Source organism: Cavia porcellus, unplaced genomic scaffold (genome assembly GCF_034190915.1).
Source record: "Cavia porcellus strain 051 isolate PalLab524CR breed Dunkin Hartley unplaced genomic scaffold, mCavPor4.1 scaffold_4, whole genome shotgun sequence".
Classification (NCBI taxonomy): Eukaryota; Metazoa; Chordata; class Mammalia; order Rodentia; family Caviidae; genus Cavia; species Cavia porcellus.
In genome coordinates, this window is record NW_026947487.1 from 73,529,285 (window position 1) to 73,555,649 (window position 26,365).

Below are 26,365 nucleotides of genomic sequence, written 5' to 3' on the forward strand. Positions count from 1 at the left end.
GTGACTTTCCTGAAGTTTAGGAAGAATACAGTTGATCTCAATTTTTAAAAACCCCAGTAGTATTCTTCTTTTATTAAATCCATATTCTATGTATTTAGGTAGCAATACACATTTTACAAGTTTGTTGATATAGTAAAGCACATCTGATTTTTCTATTAAATTTAAGCAGATTATCTTGGTTAATGTAGGTGGCTAGGCCTGCAATTTTCTCTTCCTCTGTGCTGTATTTGATATAGAAAGTAGATGATATCCACAAGGCTCTATAGAGGCACAGAACACCTTTTTTAATAACAGGACAGGCAATTCCAAACGATTTCCCCAATATAAAACTTTCTGTCAGTGGTGCAGTGGAAAATGTGGCTTCGACTTGAGGCTAAACGGAAAACTTCAAACTCCTGAACCATTTTGAATCTTTGAGCCCCACTATGGGAGTACTGTCTCCACCCTTTGTCCTGGGGTCACGAAGCAGGAGAGAAGGGTTGGGGCAGAGTCTGTGCCTACACACGTTTGGGTGCAACCATTTCAGAGGACAGAGGCTGTGTGGTGCATGTGAACGCACATGCATACATGCATAATAATTAATGAAATGTAGTTGCCCCTTTGTGGAAAATTCTGCTGGATAAGATTTGTCACTCTTTGTCCCCTTAAAAGATATGAATATCACACCCCATGATGCTTGTTAGAAATGGCAGAATCAAAGGCTCTAAACCAGACCTGCTGAGTAAGAAGGTGCCTGCTAACAAGGACTTTCTCATCTCTTGGGTGATTTGTTGTCCATTAAATTAGAGAAACACATCTCTAATTAGACATGTGGGTTACAAAAGTTTTCATCAGTATACTAAGACATAGTAAGAGTCATATCTGGACCTTTAGTTAGAGTTCATAAAGCTTCCACTAGCTGGTTGAAGTGTTAGAGTGTTTCTTGAAGTAGCCCAGAGGGAGGGAGTATTTTGTACTTAGCACTACATAGTGCACAACAGTCAGAGCACCTTCTATTTAAGATGTACACATTAGAGTTCCGCCTGGGATATCATAAAAAAGAAATTCTGCTGCTAAGTAATAAAGGTTTTACAAATATAGTAAAACTTTAAAATTTAGATTTGCTATGAGGCAGACTGACTATAATCTAGTTATATGCATCTAGTTATATAATAAAGGGAAGTAACTTCACAGGTTCTTGATTTTTTAGGAGTAGTTTACTATGTATAGCTTGGGACTGTGATTGTAAGTCCAGATAGGGGTATAGAACATGTAAAAACAAAAATAGACAGTAAAAGGAGCAGGAAAACCTAGCCTCCTTGAATAACTGAATTCTGTGAAGATCAGTCCCAGCTTGGAGTGTGGGATGTCTGTAAGTGGGCTTCTATGTTAGGGAAGCAGTTATGTTGGTGAGATACGATATTGATTCTTCAGGGCATTTAATGTACCTCAGATTTTGGAATTTGGTGCAAGGCTAATGAGAATTTAGAGAGAGAGATAGATGAGCTAGAAAATATTTGTAGAATCAAGATGGAATTGAATGTGAGATATGTGGAAACCTGGATGAGAAAAATGAAGTACAATGTTTAGGAGAAAAAAATCATTATGCATTGACTAATTGTTGGGAATTATTGAGAAGGAGGAAAACATAACAGCTAATTCTTACGTTTTCTATCTTTACAGTATAGTGAAAATATAGGAGGAGAAATAGGTGTGGGAACAAATTATCAATTCTGGTATCAAATTATTTTTATATTGAGTCACTCATTGAGCGATATGTCTTAAATATTTATCTTTAAGGTGTGAGGCTTTATTTTGCATACCATATACTTTCTATGTTATTCATCCTCGTGGTTACACGTACATACACACACATTTATAATGAATATATACATATATACATATACATACATACATATTTATCTATATACACGCACATATATACAAATTCTTAATCAGGGACACTCACCTGAACTTCAGTTCCAAATATGGCACTTAACTACTCCCCATCTGAGTTTATTTATTTATTTATTTTTTTTCGGTAAAAGTCTTACCTTTTATTGGAAATAAAAGTGGAATTTTTCAGAATTCTTTATTTATATATGGAATACTATTCACTGTTGGATACTCAAAAACAATTATTTGAGACAAAGGGACTGATTACTTCTTTTGATATCAGTTTTGTGTATCAAACCTCACCTTATAAGTGTCCTTTGCACAAACTGGTTTTGAATTAAATACAGTGAACTTGATTCTTCAAATTTCTTTTATAAATTAGTAACGAAGAAGGAGGTGTATGAGAAATCAGTGTAATGCTATATAAATAAAATATTATTGATGTGTCTGGAACTTTCATTACAGATTATTAGAATTATGTAAATTAAAAATTTAATTTTATCGCTTGAGCATGTACTTCAAGGAAAAAAAAAAACCTAAGCTTTCTGAGGTTTATTCTCTCTTGATCTTTTATTCACTGTCAGCCATGTAGTTTTTTTCTGTGTGTTGCACATGAATATATGTATAACATTTGTTAATCTCCTTTTGATTCTGGGAGATGATATAGATAACTATTAAGGTACATCTTTTTCAGTGACTTTAGGTATCATTCTTAGAAATATTTTACTAAAAGGGTTTTTGACAGTATAACAAAATGGAAATCAGTTTTGATAGACTTCAGCATCTATGAAGTATACATCCTATGGAAAACACGCACATGTCCAACACATCTGGCACATTTTCTGTACTGTGTATCCATCTCTGCTCCCTAATCTTGTGCATTTGAGACAGTGATGACATTGATGAATCACTTTAATTTACTAGGCTACCGACATTTCTTGAGACTATCTGTAAAAACCAGCTAGAGCTGGTCCTGATCATTCAGATATGTGTTATTGTTCAAAGAAAATAACTGATCAGAGGCAGTTTAGACATATTTTTGCAACACAAATATATAGAACTGTGTAGAGTTTAGTATTGTTTGTGTTTTTACTTTTTCTTCATTCACAAAGATATTTTTAACAGAAAAATCAAGACCTCTAAAATATATGCTGATTTAATTATTGGGTAAAATTAATAGTGATATAATTAGGCATTTTTTGAATTTTGAGTGTCATTTAGAAATTAAATTTATGTAAACATTGTTTTAGAAAATAATGCTCTTTATGCCATTTAGTATCCAATAAATCATTATTTTGACAATGACAGGCTTTCGTATGAATTTTTCACTTAAATCTCCTAGATCTTATGGGACTGGTAGAGCACATGTACTCCAATTATTATATAATTTTAGTAAAAAAAATGGTTAATGATGATGTGAAAAAAGATAATCTTGGAATCTTTGGCTAGAAAGAAGTTAATTATACATAGTATGATCACATTCTGTTGCGTGTATGGAAGTAACATTTTTTTGAAATGCTTTCAGAGCTAGCATTGTATTTAGGTAGACTAGAAAGCTTATAATGATGTGGTTCTGTTAGGGAATTTTAAAAATTCAGCTTTTTTTTAACGTATAGCAGGAATTTTGGAATGTAGCCAATATATTAGGTAACTTATAATTACAAACAGATTAATGTCTTTCAAAGTTGATGATTTTTTTGATGCCTGGAATTCTGATAAAGACTTAAAATTTTTTTTTTATTTAAAGAGAAAAAAAAAACAGTAAAAGGGTACAAGCAATACAGAATTTCAGAAAAAATAAACAGTAAGAAATCACTAGTTAATAGGTTGCATATTGTCATCTTAGAAATAGTTGTTCAAATTACAAAATTAAAGCATACAAAGTGAACATTCAAACAGTGAGATTGCAAACAGTTCTGTTCAGTGATCCAACAAAAACTTAGTAATATGGTTTTCTATCTTGCACACTTAAATGTACATGCATTTATATCCTTTAGAGCACTTTCTTTTCCTCTCTTTTTTACAATAACAATTACACATTTCGGTTTAATTACTCCCACAGTTCTTATTACTTTTTTTTTTTGAAGAGAATAAAACCAAATGTGACGAAACAAAACAGAGTCAGTTAAAACAAAAGGATGGGCATAGTACATAATGTAAAAACAGAATACCAGGTGATCAACAATGGTTACCATAAAGCCTCTTGCTATCTTAGAAAGAGTTGCCTATATCATCAGGTATAATAAAATTGAACAAAACAGTACAGAACAAAACCAATAAAACCTAAACATTAGAGACCTTACAGGACTTCAAAAGAAGATAATAGTCAAAACAGAATGGGCGTCATAGTGAATCTTACTGCCTTCAAAGTAGTTGCCTATACCCTCAAACTTGATACTATTGAACAAAACAGAATAGAGTGAAATCAATCAAAACAAGATGGTGAGAGCAATACAGGGCTTCAAATCAAGTTAATAGGAAAACAAAAGTTAATATATCCTGCTATTTTTTAATTTATTTTTTCCTAAATTAAAAAAAATAATAAAAAAATTAATTTAAAAAAAAAAGGAAAAAGGGGGAGATTGAGATAAGGAGGATATAACAACATGACAACACAGGTCAGAACAGAACAATTTAAGCAACATAGTGTTTTACCACCAGATAACCTGACATAATAGTAATTACCATAGTGTCTCTTTCCTTGAAATATTTGAGTATAACTTCGTATACTATAGCATCAAACATATCAAGACAGTGTGATAAAGACTTTGAACTTTTGTCATTATTGCAATATAAATTGTATATATTTTTAATAAAAACAATAAAACTTTATTACAACAATATTGTTATTTCTTGAGTCATAGTAAAAGTCTGTGCTATTGATATAGAGGAATGAAACGCCCAACCTACTAGATGTCCAGTACGAGTTCATGTTCTCTAATATTGAAGAATGAATTTTAGGAACAACAGAGATTAAGGGCAGAGGCTATTTATTGAGAGAAGGAAAGCTTCTGTCTGAGAGAGAAAGAAAGAGATAAGAGACAGAAAAAAAAGTGTCCTGAGTGAGTTGCTGAGGACTCCTCTTTTTCTAGAAATTTTATAGAACGAATCCAGAAGATGAGGTGGGTCCAAGGAGGGGAAAAATGGGAACTTGCATGGTGGGCATGAGGTGGGACAGAACTATGGCCCATCAGTAAGATTATAATTGCTCAGGTAAAATTGATCTAATTGGGGGAAAATGGAGAAACACATCATGTAGCAAGCGGGCATGCATGAAGAACAGTAACTCTTCCTGTAGGGGTTTGGGATGGTAACTCCTGGCTTCCTCAAGGTAATAGAGACCTATTTAGAATATGAATTTCTCATGCTTGTCCATAGAAAGTATGTAGGTGCATTTGATTTATCTTTTGTCTTGAGATCCAGTCCACAGTGGAGGTGTCTATCTTCCCCATAGTTGCAAAGTATCTGGCCTTCTACACTGGCTGCTTGTGAGGGCCCTGCCCTATCTGATTGCCTAGAATATTTTTATCTAACTCTGTTGCCTGTAACACGGTTACAGACATGAATAGTCTCAGTGTCTTCTAGTTGGCTTTGGCAGACTAGAGTTTAGGTGTTTTAGTTGTTTCATTGTTTTGACTGAACAGAGCGTACAGAAAAAGAAAATTTAAGAGCCAAAGGATAAAGCATTTTTTAATTATTTTCCCCCTGCATTTCATGTCATATACCCTGATTTTGGCTGCCTTTAATACAATTAATTGAAGAAAACACTATAGCTTATATTTTAAGAAAATATAGTCCATGCCTAAAAATCTGTTCTTTGTACTGTTCTGATCATTATGTTTTCTTGCCATAACAGTAGTGTCAGCACACCACATCATCAAAGAGTGAATTTGTCAGGGTATGTACAAAGCAAATGGGCATGTGGAAATTATTTCTAGGGCAGAGAAACTTGGGAAATAATCCTGAGTTAACATAAAAGCTGCAAATGACTGTGGAATGCCTGATGTCAAAGAAGTCCAATTCTTGCCAGTATTTTGTATGTTTTCACATTTTCTCCTGTGGCCCTGTGTGTAATGGTGGAAATAAGTTACATCTTTGTGGCAAGGAAAGTAACACCAAGGCCTCACTTAACTGCGAAAATGATGCTTGTGTGCATTCAAGATACATCTTGCATTTAAACATATTTACAAAGCAATTCTAAGCACTGTCTGTAAAATCTCAGTCTTGACTTTTGCTGTCAAGTTAAGGAAATGTCCAGGTGTGAAGAATCTTAAGAGCTTCTCCTTCTGTCCAAGAAAGCTTTTACATTCATCACTTTCTTTCAGTGTTTACGTCTGTGGGCTGAGGAGTAGGTGCTGGTGCTAAAAAGCATACAGATTTTTATTTCATTGAACACAATTTTCTTTAAGAGTGTGTTGGATCATTCTTTTGTAGTCTGATTCTTTTCATTGGATAGTTTCTCTTCAAATGTGTCAATGGAAAGCCTGGGTCAGAGTGGTCAGGCTGAAGGGTAGGGGATTATAGGCAAAATATAAGTCATATTTATGGTCGATAAAGTGACTATACACAAAATGTGCCTGAATGAACACTATGAGGATGAAAAGAATACTGCAAAAAGAGTGCATAAACAGCAGGTACAAACTGGGACATATCTTTAGTATAGTAATAGAATTTCCATCATAATTGGGACAATGTAAGATGACGAAGGCTTCATTTTACTGGACGTTGGTGGTCAAATAAGTGAATAAACAGCCCTGTTATAAATGCCTAGGATTAGATAGACATGTCCCTATTTGGACACAGTTAAGAGCAAATGGGATGTTCCTGGAGCTTTCTTTACCTAAGAGGACTTCTAGTTCTCATTAGCATATTAAAAGAGAAACCTGAGTAAAAAGATTGGAATTTAAAATATCCTTTGATCCATTCCAGTCTTTTGTACTCTTGTAATTAATTTTCCCTTTCACTCACCTCATAATTCATGCCAGCACTTTTAAACATTTCTTACTGGTGTTTCTAGGAGTTATGTGCATAGTTTAGAGGATGAATCATTTTTAATAGCATTGCTTCTGTTTTAAAGAAGTTTGGACCTTGCTATATTTAGTAGTGCTTTGCAAATTTGGCTTAGCGTATTATTTGCAAGTGAAAATGCGGGAGTTAGAGCAAGGGAAGGCATCACAGAGCTCACACTTGCTTATTTGCTCATCATATTTTTCTGTTATTGAAATTTTAAAGTACTTTTTTGTTCCTCAGTACTCACTACGATTTTTCTAAAATTTTCTGTTGTTTGCAATTTATGTATCAATTATTCATGTGCGTATGATTATCTTCATATTGGGCACCTTATGAAAACATGTTGTCTTTGTGTTTTCAATTGAAGAATTGAAGTATTGTTGACTTAGTTGAGGATTCATCAGCAGTTATTACATGCAGAAATTTCATGAAATTTTGGCTCCATTTCTCTGATGCTAACATCTTATAAAATTATAGCGCATAATTGCATCAAGGATACATTGCTATAATATACCAAACATATTCAGTTTTCAGTAGTATTTCATGGCTCATTTGAGATTATATGTAGTTAGGTGTTCCCCTTTCTTAAATTTGAAGGTTCATTTGTCCACTACCAGAGTCCACATGGAACAGCTCTGTCACCATGGGGTGGTGGCCTGTTTGTGACTGCACCCTAACCTGCCACTGTCCCTCCCATCTCTAACACCATTCAGTCACTGGCTGTTTTCTCCATTTCTAAGATTTTGTCATTTGAAAATAAATAAATGATATTGTATGTAACTTTTTTGCTTGATTTTCCTTCCATATATATTTTAAACAATTAAGAAATATTTTCTATCAAAGAAATATTTTCTATCAATGTTTATTTTGGTTGTAACACTAAGAATGTGATAAAAGATGGTTGATTTTACTGTTGGATTATTACTTTGTAATATTTAGCATATATGGAAATGAGTAATTTCATTATTTGTATTTATAGAGGCAGCCGAACCTAATTAAGCAGTAAAGAATATTACAGACTATGAACAAGAAAATGTGATTCTGGGTCAGAGAAATACTTTACTGTGGTCTTTTTGTGTTTTTTTTTTTTTTTTTTTTTTTTTTTTTTTTGAGACAGAGTCTCCATGTGTAGATGAGATTGGCTTGGGACTCACTACATAGCCCCAGCTGGCCTATTACTCACAGCGGATCCTCCTGCCTCAACCTTTCAAATTCTGGGCTTATAGGTTTGCACCAACCGGCTCAGCAATTACATTCACTTTTAATGTGGATAATCACATGGGCATTGGTCATTGATTGGAGTGTAATATATATTAGGTATTCTCAAGGGTGACACAAGTGAAAAGGGGTTGTGGAGCCAGGATGATTGTTGATTTACATTATCCTGAGCTTGCCTTTTGGCCTTGAAAGGCCATTACTGAAATGAGTGTATTATGTGTTAACACTGTTAATCCAGTGATTTTAGTGAAATAATTTTGCATTTAGAGGAAACCATATAACTTCATAAAAACTCTGTATTAGGTTGAATATAACACAACTCAAACAAGCTTATTTAGTTGCAGGCCCAAGTTGTAGGATTTCTCTTATGCGGCTTCTCAGCTTATTTTCCCATGATAAAGGAAACAAATAAAGTTGACAGACTATGATGTAATCAGGGTAGATAATGTCTTCCCTGTCTTTGTATTCTCCTGGCGTAGCTAGATAAATCCTGCTCAGTGTGTACCTGTGGAGTGCTTTATGATTTTGGGATAGGCTTCTGTAAGTGTTCTTATCATACACCTTTTAAAATCAGTTTTTATTTATTAGAGAAAGGGTGCAGTTTTTGAGTAGCAGCATCATTCAGACATTACTGCCAAAGATTTTGTGTCCATTTGTGTAGAGAATTTAGCTAATCCATTAGCGTTCACAGCTAGGGCTCCAGGACTCAGCAGAACGCAGAGAAGGGCAGACTCATGAGGTTGATGTAGTATGAGTGAATCTCTAGGATTTTCATTTTGTTCACTTTTTTCTTCATTGTTCCTTTCTCTTTTCATGGCTTTGTAGGATGTCAGGATCTGAAATGATTTTAAAGATATGTTATAAAATGGTGGTTGTTAAGGATTGCTCAGGGTGTTGCATTTAATGATGAGAACAGGCTCAAATTGAAAACTGGCTCCACTGAAAGTGAGTTTTGTGGCAGAAGTCTTTTTATATAATGTTTTTATCATCTGTGTATATCATTTGTTATCACCACCTATTGTCACATATTCTTTTTCACTTCTCTAAAAACTTTATTATATATTATAAAAAAATAATAATATAGAGGACATACCATGATTAAGGAACACAATATATACTGTGCTTTATTTCATATTGTTTCCTTTGGAGGGATTTTTTTTTTTTTATAGTTGTGTGGTCTTCCTAGCATGTATTAGACACTTCAAACAGGTTTTTTAATAAATGGTAACATTTGTAGTTTAGAAATGCTGCAGGGAGAAATCATCAGTCCCATATTGCATGAGGTTCCAGAAGTACAAAGGCAAGTCAGGGAATCCTAATCAGTTTCATCCTTGTTGGTAGACCTCCAGGTGACTGAGTTTTCCAGAAGCATCAGGTGCTTCCAGTTCTTGTCGCATATAACCAAGTAGCTCCCCAGTGCTTTAGTATGCAGGCCCTCGATTCTCCCATATAACTTACCAATAAGCAAACCCAAGCCACTCTATCAAATTGGGGTCTGCTTATTCTGTTTCTAGCAATCTAATAACTAACCTAGTTTAAAGTGATTCAGTAAGAGGAAACAAACGCAGGAACAACAAACAAACAAAAGAAACCAGGCACACCCATCCTACAGAGTTCTCCTCTTGAGTAGAACCTGATTTCTGTGGATCTGTTAACCTCATTTGATGTCTACAACAATACTCTGAAGTAGGTCGTATATTCTTTATTTTGTAGTTAATAAAATAGAAGCACAAAGAGGCCATAAGATAGGTCAGGGTCATATACTCAGTAAGTACAGAAGTAAGTTTCAAAAACTATACACCTAAATCATTGCTAGATTATTTTGTCTTATTTTTGTTTGTTTCTGAGATCGAACTCATGGTCTCACACTTGCAAAGCAGGCTTTTATATGCTAAACCCCCAAGATTATTCTCTTATAGCATAGAAGTAAAGCCTACTTGTTCTAACTGATCCATCTCTACTTTTTGTTCTGTTTGTTTTTCTTCATCTTGGCCTGTTTTTAGTCCCTAAATGTTGGCACTTTAGACAGGGCATCGATTCGATTATAGCCTTGCCCCAGCTGTGGATTAAACTAACACAGATCCTTTGCTGTGCCTCTTATTCAGAAGTAGAAGCCCAGTCATACATGGTAGTAGCACTGAGGGGACTGAGCTAGAAGGACCTCAGGTTTGAGTCTGGCTGGACGTTGTGAATATACCGCAGTAGTACACCCATAGATTTCATCACTGGTACTACAATAATTGAAGGAAAGAAAGGGAGAAGGGGAGGGCTCGAGGAGGGAAGGAGGAAGGAAAAAAGGATCTATTTTTCTTTTTCATGAGTCTAGAAAGTAGACTTATGTCTTGGTTTGACCAGCAGTGTGGTATAACAAATGCTATGGCAGTTCATGGCCATGAATTTAAACAGTCTGGCTGCTGCTGCTTTCATTCTCTTGGACCCCTGAGCCATCATGTAATGTGGTTACCTATCTGGCTATAGATCTTTCAACGGAAGTATGAGAGTTGCCTGGTTAGTCAGCGGTTAGCCCTTCCATCTCAGCTGAAGCATCAGGTGTGTGACTGAGCCTGGATTTGCAGCCACAGTTGAGCCTCCAGCTAACTGCTGTTACCTGAGAGGTCCAAGTGAGATCAGAAAAATAAGACAACCAGCCTAGCTCAGATTATAGAATTGTAAGCAAGTAAGCAGTTGTTATTTTAAATCATGAAGCTTTGGGGTTTTTTGTTAAGTAGAGATACCTGAAATATTCACAGACTCCTAAATTTACTTTGTCTCCATACATTGAAAACTCAGTACTAATTTTTTTATTTTCTATAGTCACACCTTGAAATACTAGGGTTTCAGGAAAGATAAGGTTCTTGTTTGTCCAGGAGAAAGAAATTCATTTGATATGGTGTGTTAAGACTGGCCAAGTGAAGAGTCCATTGAAAATAAAAAAGAACTGGATAGGGAGAATTATTTGTTTGTTTGTTTATTTATTTATTTATTTTTTGGTGCTGGGGATTGAACTCATAATCTCAGGCTTGCCAGGCAGGCACTTACACTGCTGAGCTAAATCCCAGCTCCCTGGATAGGGAGAATTTATAGGTAATCTAATGCAGATTTCACAAACTAATTTTAATTTTCTGGAGGCTGCTTTAGTAAAAGGGATGTAGTTGATTTTGAGAATTTTAAGGAACAAATTAATAAAGCAGAATCAGAATCTGCAAGTGAGTAAGTATATGTAACTTCCATGGATGAAGCTCTGTGATACGTATCTTGGACCCCGGTGCTCTGGCTACACCTTGGTGAGGCATATGGTGGCATGGACACCCACTGTTTGGTCTCCTTCTTTGCACCACCCAGGATAAGGTTGTGTTCTTCCACATCATTTCCCAGCCATTGGCTGAGCATGATGGGTCTTCAGACCTGGCCATTTCTGCCTATGCAGGACTCTATCACAGATTATCTTTGACCTGGACCTCCACATTAGTGTGGCCAAACCTTTTTGAGATTTTCATTGTGTGCCCAACATTGTTTCTCCTATGAAGTTCTTCTTTACCCTTTTCTTTTCATAAATGTCTCATGAAGTATGAAACCTTTTCTTGTGTAGTCCATTTTTCTTCTTTTGTACCTGTAGTAGGTGGTATTCCCTACTAATCGTATTTCACTGCTTATTGTAGCTCAGCATCTGCATCTTGGAGAACCTATGTAAGGTAGCACTGGGAGAAAATTGACACATGGTTCAAATCAGTAGAATTCAGAGACCTCTTCCAATTGTGCAGTAAAATAACATTATGGTCTGCAGCCCAATCCCTCCCAGGCAGAATTGGATCATCATTTTTTAAGTCTAAGAAAGTCTAGTAAGGCTTTCACCATATGAGCTGCCTTGTGAAGTAGAGAAGGCACTTATCTAAGTCATAAACTTGCTTCTTTGAAAAAAAATTATATTATTTTCATAATTTCAGTTGTATATTCATATTGGGGTCTATAAAATTTATTTCAATTGCTAGTATTTGTGACTATTGAGAGTCATTTGGATATGCTAAATTAAGCACAAAAAGGTGGAAGTATAATAGTATCTAGCAAAATATAGCTGTTTAAATTATAGCTCCTGGTGGCATACAGATATGAACAGATAACACTAACACTGCAGATGATTAAAGAGACAGAAATGGAAAAACTGTCAAACATGCTTCCATTTATTTTAATTTGAGAAATAATCTTTTGTATTGTTTTCCTGCTAATACGTATCATAGGAATGTGGCGGTGCTTCCAGAATTCGCAAAATAAGCATGTACCACATAATAGAAATAATAATAGTTTGGAAATTATGTGATTCTTAGACATTATACTTTCTAGAAAACATTAAAATGTGCTTTTTTTACATTGTGCTTGTATGATACGAATCGAATGTGAATACAAATGCTTACTTTGAAGATTTGAAGTTAAAAAATCAGAAAATTAGGTCAGTTGGATTCCCAGTGTTTACACAGCAAGTAAAACTAGGGCAAAAATAACAGCCAAAATATAATGTGCTCCAGCCTCTTTTATGTTTCTTTGAAATACCTTTTGGAGTCCCTGGGTTCTTACATGAGACGTGGCAAAAGGACATGGCCCTCATGGTACACATTTTATAATTTGCTTTCTAAATTTTTTAGGACGATTATCTTGAGTCTTTACTGTCCGCCAGATGTACTAAATTCTTTATGTAAATTTTCTTATGAATACCATAGAAATCAAATTATTTTCATTGTATAAACAAGAAATGTATGACATTGAAGAGGTTAAGTAATGCGACTCACTTTTCACAGCTGTTTAAAATACAGAGTGGTCTTCCCTGGTTTTAGTCATACTAAGGAAGGCTTGGGAGATTAGAGTACCGTGTTCGCTAGACTCTTTCCTCTCCCACTCCCCTTGCCTACTTCTGGCCCTGGGAGCTGGAGGGGGGTGGAACTAGAGACACTGCTGCTGGTCCAGGCCCTGCTGGTCCAGGCCCTGCTGCCTTAAGCCGGCTGTGCCTGTGCTGGGCTCAGGGAGCTGGTGCTGAGTTCACAGAGGAGCCCTCCCCACTGCCAGCACGGTCTCATCACCTCCCGCACTGCTGCTTTAATTAGTGCTGCTGCCCACCTCGCCCTGCTGTGGCCAGCGCCTTCACTGCTGGTGCCTTGTGCTCTCCTCTTCCCTGGCCGTTCTTTAAGCAAGAGCTGCTGCAGATTTTACTTGTACCTCCCCTGTGCATTCATTGCCTTGAGACTCAGGCAGAAGTCCATGGAGCCTGGATCAAAGACTCCTGGGTGAGCCATGTGTTACCTTTCCTACCGTGTGGGTTAGCGGTCTTTGAACCAGACATGAGCATCTCAGTTCTCTTCTTCTCTAGAGCATTCTTTTCCCAGAGGCTTTCTTCTCTCCTGAATGCCCTGCTTGCCCTGAAAACAGAAGTAGAAACACTTCAACCCCAGGTGAGAACACTTTAGTCTTAATGTGAAACCACCCTCTCATTTCATACGTTAGTGTGAAAGAAATAATGAAATACATTCACATCGTAATTGGGAATATGTACAAATTAGATACCTGCAAGAATTGACTCATAATAATTACTAAAGATTCATACAGTGTAAGTATAACTTTGAAATCAAAAAAGTGAGTTTTAAGTCATTATTAGAGCTCAAAAAGTCAAGTCTTTCTTTGAAGTCCTTTCAGTAATTCATGCTCCCCATACCAAATGGCCTAGGTGGACAGGTTATTTTTGTTTGTGTCATGGTTACTTTTTTTATTTTTGCTCTCAGTCTTTATTCAGGAGGAGGACAATGTTGTGTGAAAACTAAAAAGTCAGAAAGTAAAATGAAGATTTACAAACCTCTTATCCTTAATGACATGCAGAATAAGGATTTTTTAATAGGAAAATATTGTCACACTGTTGAATTCTTTATAATCTTAACTAAAATGAAAATCAGTTTGGATTTTCAAATTGAGAAAGCATATGGGACAAAAAACTTATAATATTCTGCCCCTCTGCTGTTTAAATGTTTCCCAGGACTAGTAGTCTAGCTGGGTGGGGAGGCATGAATGAAGGAGAAGGAGAGAGAGGGGGCAGATGAGAGTGGACTATTCAGGCCCTGGCGAGGCTCTCTGTTCAAGCCCACCTTTCTCTACGGGTAATAGGATCACTTTTTTGCATGCCTGTCATAAAAGTCTGTATTTGTGTCCTGCCTGCACTAATAACACTTGAGAATTTTATGGCTTTTTTATTAACAGTATGATAATTGTTAAATAATATAAGTCCATGCATTTTGAATAGGCTGAGCATCCTAATTTATCTGATATATGGGTAGATTTGCATCCATGACTTGGGCTTTCTTTTCAGTAAACTGCATGAGGAATACAGTTTTAGTGAACAGATGTACATCTGTGACTTTTGTGTGTTATTTATATAAAGTTATCCTGACGTTGTTTGTTTTGTGTGACTGTGTATGTTTAGTGTGCGTTGATTCTTTTTCACTTTCCCTTGCCTTCCCTTACCCTCCTCTTTGTCCCTTTCTCTCTCTTTCTGGACTACTGGGGAATGAACCCAGGCCTTAGCACTCCCTCCCAGCCCCCTTTTTGTTTCTGAATTTTGAGACAGGCTCTCTCTCATTAAGTTACTAAAATGCCCAGGCTAGTCTTAAACTTGTTATTCTTTTGTCTTACCTCTAATGTCCTACCTCAATACTACATCTGGCTCATTTTTAAAAAAAGTTTGTTTTCCTTGATTTTAAAGTTGGAGAACAAGAAAAATATTTCAACATATAAAGGTTAAGAAACAAACCATGATATCCCTGTGTTTAAACATCTATACAGATACATATTTTGTGAACTGTGTATTATAGTATAAATAATGTGTCTTGAGTAAAATAGGGATGCCAAAGCTGTATAAATAAACAACATAGTTCGCTTACATTTCTACTCCTTATATTTTGGGGTTCAGTGGGAATTCATGCCTCTTGTCTTTGTGCAAAAATTTTAATGGTCTCCTAGTGTAATTAAATTTATAGAGGAAGAGCTTTTAAGTTCCTACAGTGACAAATGCCATATGTGTGTGTGTGTGTGTGTGTGTGTGTATGTATAAATGTTCATGAGTATTTAAAATTCTATTTGTTATCTACCTGTTTTCATTTCATTTTAAGAATGTGCAAAAAAATGTTTGGGCTGTGGTCAGAATTCCTTTCCGAGGCGGAGATGTTTTTGTCTTAGGTTTCAAACTTGTTCAGTCAAATGAGGTTTGAAAATAGTTGAATTGAAAATTCCTGTTGGAGCAGACTGGTGGGTGTATTTCTTAATATATTTTTCTGAGGAAATATTCACTACTTTATTGAACAGATTAGACTCAGTTTTAATCTTCACACAATAGAAAACTTTGATTTTCAGAAAGTTAAATGGAAAATTAAATGGAAATTAAAATACAACAATGATTCATCAAATAAGCAATTACAGCCAAACTACTCAGGAAAGGAGAATCTTGCAGCTACTAACCCTATAGAAGTAGGCAATATGCTAATTCTAGAATGAGTTCTACTACAGAATAGACAGTTTTAACATCTGAATTTACTAACCTGTAAAGGGAGAACTTTACATTGAAAATAACTGTATCGCCTTAATTGTGATTTTATTGAAAGGCTAATAATACTCTTAATAGGAGATGCACCCTGGGTTTCTGGAGCAGCGACAGCTGTCAAATATCACTTTTTCCTGAGAATAGGTATAGCATAGGGTGTTTTTCAAGGACAAGTGGCTCAGCTATTGTCTCAGCCAGTGCTGCTAGTTAATATTCGCTCAGCTATTGTCTCAGCCAGTGCTGCTAGTTAATATTCAACAGTTTTCTTAATCAAAATTGTGTGTCCTGCTCCCCAGAGTGTTTCTTAAAGTGATTGCATGTTTATCAGAGCCTTTGACAGCAGAAACAGCGAGTTCCTGGCTGAGGTGCTGGTAATGAGGACCTGGATTATTCCAGGGTGCTGATGAGAAAAGGAAAATGCTGTCAAAATATATTGTTCTGAAAAGTAATTACAATACCTCAAAAAGTCAGCCCTTTCTTTGAAGTCCTTGTACTTTATATAACTTTAGTTGTTTATCGTGAGTATGGTGTGGAAAGGGTATGGTAATATCCTGCTATAAACTCCGGAAATAGCACATTAATGATCAAGGAGTCTGGGGTCTTTTAATCGCAGGATCTGTTGGATGACTAAGGCTCTTCACAACATGTTTCCTTAAAATTACAGGAAGTTCTTAATGAAGAAAAGCTTGAGGGACATTCAAAAGCCCAGTCTGGCATTATACAAATGATGTTGAAAAGGTCATGTGGAAAAATCACACTTTGCCAAAAGTGAAATAATGCAGCAGCTAATATTTTCCATCAAATGCTGTAGTTAGAATTTAGGTTTGCATCTGTTTTGAACACCAGATCATTTTCTGTTGCCAGGTGATACTGCCCTAGAAGCAAAAGCGTTTTGAATTGATGTGACTTTTTTGCAGTGGATACTTGCCACTTCCTGTTGTGCTCAAATGTGTGTACAGAGCAATATTCCAGAATGCATTGCTTGAAAAGTATGGTCACTCTAGTACTATAAAGAACATTTATTTTTAGATTTTTGTTTTGTTCGTAATGGATCTCTGAGGAATAAAAGCTGCTGCAAAAGTCTTTTTAAATTAATATGTTGCTTTCTTCTGGAGCTAGAACATTCAATAATAAAACACAATATGTGCAATTGTTTCACATAATGAAAAACACTTTGGTCATTAAGAAACAATGTACCTGCATTCCATAAGAGTTAATCTTTTTAAAAATAAAATACCACTTTTGCAGACAACAGCCAGATATCTCAGATACTTTCTGAGACATCACTTTTTGCACTGTTAGTACTGATTTTTGACATAGAAAGATGGGTGTATTAATATAAAAGGTCACTACATATTTGAAACTTAAGTGATAGTATTTGCTAATGTTCAAGGTAGCTTTTTAACTTAATATTGTTATGTATAGGCAATTCCTTTTACCTTTTAAGTAAATTGATCAGTGTTAGGATTGTATTCTGTTGTTGCTTAAAATTGTTTCACAATGCAAATCACAATCAGACTGATTTAATACTAGGTTTTGGAAGAATGGCGTGTCCAGTCTAGGAATAGAAACCACACAGTAGGTTGCATAAGGTAGTTTAATATAAAAGTTAATAAAATATGACAAAATAGTTGCTGTAAAATGGGGAAAATCTAGGTAATTGTCTGAGGTCTGGCTTAGCATCTGGTATGGTCTGTTGTCAGGGGCACACTGGATTAAGAAGTTAGACCAGGTATGCATCTAATCTTGTGGCTGCACATCAGAGGATGCATGCACCCTCCTGGGCCTGTGGGGACCTGCAGCAGTCTCAGTCAGGTTTTGAGGGCATGAGGGCTGAGCAGGTGGCACATGATTCCACTGAGAGAAGTTGGAGAATAGTGAGAATTTTCATGTAGAGAGGGTCAGGTACTTTACACCTGGTGGAATCCCTGCACTTTGATCCCTGAATGACCAGGATAAGAGCTCTATGGATTTTCTCACATCTCCACCTAAACTGCTAAGCCTCCTATTGTCTGAAACTAGGGTAGAACCCTTTCTTCCTGCAGTGTTCCTGTAGCATCCCAGATGGGGAAAGCTCATGTTAAGTAGAAATGCATAAAGGGATTCCTAGTGTGATCAAAGGACATGTGTTTGTTCAAAGGTGCATTCATAGTTGAGAGGCAGTGAACTCATATCTAAAACATATTGTCGTAGATTTAATTTCTAGTGTAAATTGCCTTTAAGAACATCTTGTTGTTTAGAGGTGCTCTAATTTTGGCATCTCTGTACTTGTATGTCCTAATTGGTTGCATTATTCTTATGTTCAGTAGCAGAATGTATACCTGTATTTTCCAGTGCCTCATACTATCTATAGCTTTCTGGATTGAGAATGGAAGCTTCTGTATTTATGCCACTTCTAAGTATGCTCAAATTCTTTATTTGAGTAGCCTCAGTGGATGGATCTTATGAAGTATCAATAGACTATTCTGATGAAAACATTCAGATCTGTTTTATTAAAGAACCCGGAAACTGTTCCCAGAGTCTCAACTGGAAAAAGCGCACAACTCATTTGGCAGAGCTGAAAAGCAATATTGATTTTGACACCAAGACTATGCAAGTGTATACGTCTATCTGTTACTAGTCACTAACTTTTTTCCCCTCTGCCTTTACTATAGTCATTTCTGTGGTTTCAGTGAGAAAAATTTCTTATTATTGTCTGTATTCTGTTGTTCTATAGATGCTACATAGTCATATGTAGCATATGTAGTAGTAATAGTACAACTAAGTTGTCCATTCTTGTTAATATTGGAGATCAGGATACAGGTATGTGTCAGTATGGTGTTTAAAAGATATATACTAATTAACAATTCCTGGAAAAAGCTGATTTATTATGCAGTAAAATATCAAGATATGCTACATTATTCATTATATTTATGTCTATTGTCTTAACCAAAGAATTACCACTGGAAAGCACATTTTTCTAGCATTCAGGACGTAGAACAGTTTTATTATTGTGATTTATTACTTACTATAGTAAAGGGAAAAAAGCCTTTGATGAAATACTATAATTGATTCAGCAATTTGCTTTGGATTTGTAATTTTTTTCAGTATCATTTCTTTCTTTTAGGTAATGAAAGGATGGTTGGTTCATTACGTGTAAAAGAATTCCAGTGTAGATAAAACCAACAAATACATTGTTTGCAGTTACATTTTGGAAGAATGTTGTAGGGTTGTAAACATTGGGAAATGGATACGGAAGTAAATTTTTTTTTACTGTGGAAAATGTTATTTTATACAAACCATTATAATGGCTGTCTATGAAATGAGTAATTGAATGACTGTAGGACAGGAAGCGTGTCCTGATATGAAGTCATTTCTAAGAATTTTCTGGCATTTACTTCTAAAGTAAAATCTACTGAACAAATACCTACAAATATCACTGATACATTCAAGATGTACCAATGAATTCACATTTTACTGTCATGAATTCAGCAAAGCATTAATTTAACAGTGAACCTAGGAGTAATGTTAGGTCCTATTCCCAACTTTAATCTGTAACTTTTGAATTATAAATTGGAGACAGCACACTATGATGGGAGCACAGGGAAGGTCAAGTCTGCTTACCTGGTGGCTAGGAAATGAAAAGGAGAGTAAATACTGTCTCGGGTCCCATATCTCCTTTAGGAAGTGCCTTCAGTGACCTAGCCCTTCCTCGAGTCCCTGCCTTGAACAGGTTCCAGGATGTCCCATTATTTCCACTCTGCAGAATGGTCTTTTAACGCATGGGCCTTTAGGACCCACATCAGATTTAAAGTAGAGCACATAATACATGGTAATAAATGAATTTGAAGGAGAGAATGAAAACATGGAAAAGAGCATGGCCCTAATAAATGAAATGGTAGGTTAGCAATTAACAAATACCTACAGAGTGTCTCATTCCCATGGCTCTGTGAATATTAAAGCTTTTCCTTTGGTTTGAAAGGCAGCAAGTTCTTGTTTAGAGCACTTAATGTGCACTTAATGCACCTCTAGGTGCATGCCTGGTAGGTACAGAACTGGGTCTTTATTCTTCCTCCACTCCTCTAAGGACCTCTTGCAAGCTTTGAATAGAAGATCAGTCTCCACAGGGAACTTCCTTAAGGTTATACAGCTTAGCTGTGATGAGTGGAGGCACACATCCTCCTTCCTGTCCAGTGTCTTTCTGCCAAATGCTATGGCTTGTGAGAGCTAAAAATAAACTTCGTATTTGTTGCTAAGAACTCTATGATTTTATTAACTTTCATTTGAATTCAAAATAAAACTAAACTCAAAAACCAAACTGTTATAGAAATAGACATGTTAAATGTACTGTAATTTTTAAAAAATATTTCTTCTGTTCTTCTAAGTGGAATGTTTTTTGTACTGTCATGACTCACTAGTATTTTCATGTTTCTCTCCTGGCTCATATAGTAAAAATCAAAGTGCGATTATTTCTCCTTGGTAGCTGATTTATAGGTTATTATTTTTGTAAAATTGCTGCTTAACTATTACCTTAATGAAAATAGTAATTGTCACAGCAGTGAATTATAAAATTTCCATTTTGTTTTCTTATCATCCCATTATGCCAATGAATATGTTGTTTTCAGGATTAGTTTTTCTAGGTCTCTAATTAGAATGTAAGCTTCTAAAAGATTGTAACATTTTCTCTTAATAGGGGAAGCTGTGCACAAATGCTGTTAACCATTAGAAGTTAAACATCTGATTATTCTGAATACAGAGAGGGGTAAAAAATAACATTTCACTGAGAGGAAAAAGAAAAGAAATCTGACATTTTCATGGAGTTTCCAAACTTCTGGGCAAGATTTGTTTTACAGTGAAATGATATGATTCTGGACAGAGAGGAAAGATCTAGGAGCATGTGTAAGTTTTACAGTCACTGAACATGTGAATACAGAATAAGCTGGAGCTAGTCCTGGCATCACTGAATAGGCTGAGGCGGAAGATCTCAACAAGTGTGAAGCAAATCTGGGCCACATAGTGAGTTCAAGACCAGCCTGGTACATAGCAAACCCCTATCTCACAGAGTGCTATAGTGTTGCATGACCTAGGTTTGAGTTGGACCTTTGTCAGTATCACTTTGTTTTTGGTCTCACCAAATTCTTTCTTCACCTACAGTCTAATACTTTTAGCAGATCTTCATATAAGGCTTTGTGATAGTTACTTGTTATAATGGAAAATGATCTGGGTCAAAAAAGATAGATGCCCAACAAATGCAGCTTCTTTTAAGTGTTAACTGATAGATTGGATGAAGATCATTTTATATACTAAAATTATTAATATTATTTTGAACTTTGTGGAGAGAAGAAAAAAGAGATTTTTGTTGTCCCAGAAGCCTATTTCTTTTCTAGTTTGACTGCTATAAACTTTGAAAACCGTTTTTGAAAATGATTTTTATGGACTTCCGAGAGAACATGGCAGACAGATAACAGTAGCTAGGGAGGCTCTCTGAGATAGCCAGCTTAGATTCCAGGAATGGTGCGGTGTAGGGACTCCTCAGCACGGGGAGATTTTACCCTGCTGACCCAGGAAAGAAATAAACTGAGACTAACTGAAACTAACTGAAAATGCAATCCTGGTGCTACGGCTGGAACAGCTAAAGTCTCAGTGCCGAAGCTGGAACCTGCACCTCTGGAAACCGCAGCTTGAATTTCCTGCCACCGGTGCTGCATCTGAATTGGCACAGCAGGGATAGAGATGCAAAAGCTCTGAGAGCAGGAATTAGCGAACCAAATTGAGAGCAGAGTTGGTGGGGAGCCCTGCTTCAACCTGCGGTTAGTGAGACGAATGGAGACCCTCCCATAGATTAGGAGGCTCCAACAGAGGACATTCTGGGACCCGGCAGACTAGCTGGACCAGGATGCTGCAGTGACTTCAGTCACATATTCCCCTCTCAAGTGAGATTAGTGGGGAGTGCTTGACCTAGGTGACGCCGCGGACTAAGACCCAGTAGGCTAGCACAAACCAGGTCCCTGTACCTGGCAGTGCAACCTAATGCAGTGAAGCCTTCAGTGGGTTGACTGACCTGGAAGGGTGGGCCCAGCGTAGGCTGCCCAGGTCTGTGTCTCCCTAGTATACTGCAGTGGGCAGGAACACCTAGCTGGCATGATTCAAACAAACTGTAACTGACAAAGAAAGAAACTGGGCTTCCTATATATACTTGTATGGAAGGAACAAAAAGTATGGGAAGAGGGAGCAACAAGAAAAGGTCCTCAGTCCCCAATCCTGAGAACACTGATCCAGGAGGAATAATGCAAAGGAGGACAGAAAATGTGCAATATCAGGCACAGCCCCAACAGACATGAAACGATATCTCAGGGTCCTTATAGATGAGTTCAAAAGTGAAATATTTCACCAAGTAAAGCAAGATAGAAGTAGAATAGTTAAAGAAATGCTACGCACCTCCCAAGAAAAAACAGATAGTAGAATGGAAGAACAGAAAAAAAGAGGAGAATTGTTTGATGGAGAAAATAGAGAAATAGTAGAATACATGAAGCAGGTTCAAAGAGATTACCAGGAAACTAAAAACTCTATTGAAAGTTGGCATAACAGCTTGAAAGAAACAAAGGATAGATTATCTGAACTGGAGAACAGATTTGTAATGTGGGAGCATGAAATGAAAAACTTCTTAAAAATAAGGAAGCAAGTAACAATACAAAGATGATAAGAAGATGATAAGAGGATCTATAACTTAAGAATTAAGAATGTAAAGGAAGAAGCAGGGATGCAAACAAGTGAACTGCAAAAGCTATTCACAGAAATAATCAAGGAGAACTTCCTTAATATGGGAAAAGGTAAAGATACTCAGATGTATGAGGCATACAAGACCCCAGCCACCTACAACTCAAACAGAAAGACACCCAGGCATATAATAATCAAATTCCAGAAATACAATATAAGAACAAAATATTAAAAGCTATCAGAGGCAAGAAACGGATCATTTACAAGGGAACACCCATCAGAATTACAGCAGACTTCTCGCCACAAACGATCAAATCATGAAGAATGTGGGGCAAAATAATTCAAGCTTTGAAAGACAATAACCTCCAGCCAAAATTGACATATCCTGCACAACTGTCCCTAGAAATTAATGGAGAAACAAGGTGCTTCCAGGATAAAGAGGAACTAGGGAAATTTGCAGCCACCAATTCAACTCTACAGGGAATACTGCAGGACATTCTAAAGGAGAAAAATACCAAGATTCCAGAAACAGTGGCAGAGAGGCCCCAGTGAATGGAGCAGAAAGTGAAATGAAGAAGACAAACTGACAACTAGTGACAGAAAAAGAGCTCAACAGAAATGAGGCTGAGAAGGTTGGATGGTATGAACAGCTATTTTGGAGACAAGACATCATAATGGCTAGTGCTGATTTAATATCATCTTGTTTTGAAGTCCCATCAAGCTTTTGTTCTTCTGTCTCCATCCATCTTAACATGTTGTATCTTATTGGATTTTATTATATGTGATAATATAAACAAAAACTTTTATAGACAAGGAGATAATACAGAAACCATTGTTCATTTTCTGATAGTTGGTTATAAATACCCTGTAATACTGTCATTCTCTTGAATGGTTTTATATTGTCTTCATATGTTTGATGCTACAGTATATGAAGTTATACTCTAAGAATTTAAAGAAAGAAACATTATGGTAACTACTTTTATTTTAGGATACCTTGTGGCAAAACACTATTTTGCTTAAATGGTTATGTTCTGACCTGTGTTGTTTTGTTGTTATGTCCTCTTTTATCTCAATCTCTTTTTTTAATTATTTTTTTTTATTTTTATCTTTTTAATTAAGGGAAAAAATAAATAAAAAACAGCAGGATATATTAATAGTAACCCACTTTGATTTCCTATTAACTTGATTTGAACCCCTGTATTGCTCTCACCATCTTGTTATGACTGATTTTACTCTATTCTTATTCTGTTTTGATTGATAGTACCAATTTTGAGAGTATAGGCAACAACTGTGAAGACAATAAGATTCAATATGATGCTCATTCTGGTTTGACTATTATCTTCTTGTGAAGTCCTGTAATGTCTCCAGTGTTTTGGTTTTATTGGTTTTGTTCTTTACTGTTTTGTTCAATTTTATTATAACTGATGATACAGGCAACTCTTTTTAAGATAGCAAGCCTTATATTCTGTTTTTACATTATGTACTATGTCTATCCCTTTGATTTGACTGACTCTGTTTTGTTATGTCACATTTGGTTTTATTCTCTTAAAAAAAAGTAATAAGAACTGTGGGAGTAATAAAACCCAGAATGTGTAATTGTTATTGTAAAAAAGAGAGGAAAAGAAAGTGCTCTAAAGGATACAACTGCAAGTGTGTTTAGGTGTGTAAGATAGATGACCATATTACTAAGTTTGGTTGGATCATTGAACACAACTGTTTGCAGTCTCACTGTTTAAATGTCCACTTTATATGCTTTAATTTTGTAACTTGAACAACTATTTCTAAGATGACAATATGTAATCTATTAACTAGTGATTTTCTACTGTTTTTTTTTTTGAAATTCTGTAAAACTTGTACCCTTTTTCTGTTTTTTTTTTCTTTTTCTTCTTAAATAAAATAAAAAAAATGATTTTCATTATTTTAGGGGAAATATACACCGTGTTCCGCTTTTTAGATATTTGAGAAAATATAGTTCCCCACCTTTTTGCATGTTGTTATGTTATCTCATTCGTTGCCTGACACTTATTTTAATCTGAATGATCTCAGCTTCCATTTTGCTTCCTTCCCACAACTCAAAAGTTCAGGAAAAAGGCATTCTTGTTGGCTTGGGTTTATTTTATGTTCTTGTAACAGCCCATTGTTTCTTTAGAGTTAACTAGAGGGTTTTTATTTGTATATCTTGTAAAATTCAGAAGGGTTGTGTAAAAATCACTGATATGAATGTAGATAGCATTTATATTACACTTGCAATTGAGTATTTGAATCTACATGTGAAGAGTTGCAGTTGGAAAAGTTGCTCAGTGTTTCTGAATTTCACTGTATTACTGGGTTCTTGCCGGGCAATTTCATGCATTGTCTCCTTTGCCTGCTGGTGTTAGTGGGGATAAAACATGTAAACGGAACAATCACAGTATTATCCTGCTCTAGAATGCTAGCCTGCTCTTATTCAGATGTCACACAACACATTAGAAGATATTTGCAACCACAAAGCATCTAATAGCCTAGGAAAATTGGACCAAATAAGTGCCTTTTGGTTTTCTTCTCTCCTTAAAATAGATAGAAATAAATTCTAGAGAAGACAATTAATATTGTCCCTTATATATTCAGTCATCTGAAACAGTGTCCCTATCACTCACTGGGAGGAGCATACTTATTTACTAGGATTATATACCAGTTGACCAGCTGATCTGTGACTGATTTTGGGTTGGTTTGAAAGAAAAAAATGAATATTAAACATGTAAGTTTTATTGTTGCATTTTGCTGTTACTGTTTTGATTTTCATCAAATTTTTCTGCTTAAAAGTAATGTATGTATGCATCTTTGTTTTTTGTATGAGATAATTAAGGTTTTTCAAGATAAAACAGTTAAAAGTCAAAGTTTGTCTCAGGTAACTTGAATTTTAAATCTTAATCTTTGCTGCTACACATACCTTTGTTTTTGTATTTGATTATATTTTTTAGTATTTTGCTTGCTGGAACACAAAGGTTGCTTAGTTTTACAGTGGGGGGTGTTATTTTTATAGGACTAAAAATATAAACCCCAGTAGTTAATTATCATTACATTATTATAAAACCATGTAATAATCCCAACCCAACAAAATGTCCTTTCACTGAACTTTTTCCTTTTTTGAAAATAAAAATTAATTCCTCAAATTTTTATTTAATCTTATACTGGAGCTTACTTTCTAATCACTGGGTTCAGCAGTTAACAAGTGAGATGAGATACAAGCTCTACTTTTGTGAAACTTATTTTTGGTTGGGAAAGTCACCAATAACCAGCCTGGAAAATAAGCAACAAAAATATCAGATTGTGATAAATTCTGTGTGAAAATTTAAGACTATGGTGAATAATTAAGAGTGATTAGTGGCTTTTCTAGATTGCAAAATCAGAGGTCCTCCTTCATGGTTGATACTTAAAACTGATAGTTTATTGGCCTCAAAGTGATGGTCACAGACAAGTGACAATGGGTGAAGGAGTTGTTAATGAGTGTTGAGGATCTCCAAGTGCCTTGAGAGTCAGTAAAGCGTGTGAAGGGCAGCTTGGTGGGACTGATGCCACAGGTGAACAGGTGAGGAGGGCTCTTTCTTAGGCTCGCATATGTGTATGGTAGAAGGCAGAATGAAGACCACTTTCCCCCAGTGGAGGAGGGGCATGAGGCTTCCTTTGCCTTGCATTGAATATGGTTGGTGGGTAAGAAGTAGAAGTTTGGATAATACTTTGGCTTTGGTTGATTATGCTGGAAGATCATGGTATAGATTTGACCAGGAGAGTGAGAAATTTAAGGTTTTCTTTAGGCTAACATACATTTTAAATAATTGTGTGAACCACATGAACTTGCTGATGATCACTTTTTGACCAACAAAACATCTCTCTCCTGTAATTCAACTTAATATTAGACACATGGACCATCACATCAGGAATCATTATGTGGACCCTACTTCTCTGCAGGGTCTTGCCTCTTACTAGGCTTAAGTAAGGGTGGATTCAGGTGAATTG

At 35.9% G+C, this 26,365-nt stretch overlaps 1 protein-coding gene across 3 annotated transcripts in view; it reads left to right on the plus strand.

The window, feature by feature from the left end:
* Positions 1-26,365, plus strand: part of Ccser1 (coiled-coil serine rich protein 1) — a 1,226,082-nt gene that overhangs the window by 69,896 nt on the left and 1,129,821 nt on the right. The window contains exon 1 of one of the 3 annotated variants that reach the window (XM_063247276.1): positions 12,462-13,376. The exons of 1 other annotated variant lie outside the window; for it this stretch is intronic. The gene's annotated coding sequence lies outside the window, so the exon portion shown is untranslated. Of the gene's footprint in view, positions 1-12,461; positions 13,377-26,365 lie in introns of those variants that run through there. One more of the 3 variants, XM_063247278.1, reaches the window with a different exon arrangement.